The sequence below is a fragment of the Vipera berus genome (genome assembly GCF_964194415.1).
Source record: "Vipera berus genome assembly, chromosome: 4".
NCBI classification, from domain to species: domain Eukaryota; kingdom Metazoa; phylum Chordata; class Lepidosauria; order Squamata; family Viperidae; genus Vipera; species Vipera berus.
The window spans coordinates 9,349,778-9,351,666 of record NC_138206.1 but is presented as its reverse complement, the minus strand read 5'-3'; positions in this window follow the sequence as shown (position 1 = coordinate 9,351,666).

Below are 1,889 nucleotides of genomic sequence, written 5' to 3'. Positions count from 1 at the left end.
CCCAAGGAAGTACATCCGGGGCAGGCGGAAGGAGAAAATTATTGAAAGCATAGGTTGAAGCACACGAAGAAAAGACTTTATATCCCAGCATGCAGCGCAGGACGACTCCGTTCGTTTGTACGGGAATCTCCGCTCCGGAGGCCGAAGAGTCCTTTGGGAAATGTAGTCTTGAGCCTTCGAAAGGGCGGAGGACGCGTGTGCGCACGGAGATAAAAGAAATGTTCTTTTGTAAAACTTTGTATTACTTTTATGTTCCGACTTAAGAGTTGGTCCGTCCTGGAAAAGAAACGTATGGACTGCAGCTTTATTATCACCCTGCAAATAGAAACCTTGCTATCCCTTTCTACTGTCAGGGGAGCGCACAAACTTTCCGATTTTACAGAATTCTTTGGTTGCACAAAGCATCAAGAGTGGAAGTCTCCGTATTTACCATTTCCCCCCCTGTCCCTATAATGGTTCTCCGGGCTGTCAAAAAGCATACCTATTGATCCAATTTTTGTCAATTGTTCATTCTCCCTGAAGCAAAATGAAAACGTAGGTCTTGTGTAAAAACAGCACGTCTATGGTAGACCTTGACTTACAACCATTCATTTACTGACCATTTGAAGTTACAAGGACACTGAAAAAGTGACTTCTTGTGTGTTTTCACTTACTACCATTGCAGCATCTCCATAGTCGCATGACTAAAATTCAGGCACTTGACAACTGGCATGTATTTATGACAGTTACACTGTCGTGGGATCATGTGATCACCATTTGTAACCTTACAACAAGCAAAGTCAATGAGGGAAGCCAGATTCCCTTAAATGACCGCATGATTCATTTAATCACTACAGTGATTTGCTTAACAACTAGTGAGAAAGGTCATAAAATGAGGCAAAATTCACCTGTCTTCCTTATTAATGGAAATTTTGGGCTCAATTGTAGTCGTACGTCAGGGCTCTTCAAACTTGGCCCTTTTATGACTTGTGACTTCAATTCTCAGACATCCTCAGCCAGGCACACTGACTGAGGAATTCTGGGAGTTGAAGTCCACAAGTCATAAAAGGGCCAAATTTGAAGACCCTTGTTGTAAGTCTAGGACTACTTCTACTTAATGTATTAGACAAGATTAACCTAAAAATCAAAAATTGCAGCCTTTTTCAAATCCCAATTTAAACAAGGTAAAAATATTTTAATGAATTAATGTTATTATATACTTGGGCTAACCGAGCAGCTGCTTTACACTGCTTGTTCTGCTTTACCCACAGCAAGAAAAGTAAAGAAAAAATGATGTGACTACAACTGAATTCAAAAGGAGCAATTTTAAACATTACAAATTATACATACTCCTCCAATTTTTATTTAATTGCCAAACTACACACATTCACATTTTCTTCCTGGCAAGTAGTTTATCTTACATGTATCTGTAACTTAGAGGGACGTGGTGGCTCAGTGGGTTAGGACGCTGAACTTGTCGATCAGAAGGTCGGCAGTTTGGCGGGTCGAATCCCGAGTGCCGCGTAACAGAGTGAGCGCCTGTTACTCGTCCCAGCTTCTGCCAACCTAGCAGTTCGAAAGCACGTAAAAATGCAAGTAGAAAAATAGGGACCACTCCGGTGGGAAGGTAACAGCGTTCCGTGCGCCTTTGGCGTCTAGTCATGCCGGCCACATGACCACAGAGACAACCTCGGACAAGCGCTGGTTCTTCGGCTTTGAAACGGAGATGAGCACCGGCCCCTAGAGTCGAAAATGACTAGCACGCATGTGTGGGGGAACCTTTACCTTTACCTTTATCTGTAACGTACCTCCCTCAGGCCATTCAATCTTATAGGGTTGTTGCTGGGGGAAAGGAGTAATAAGTGTTGTATATATTAACATTGATTTGCTGAAAGAAAATAGAATATATA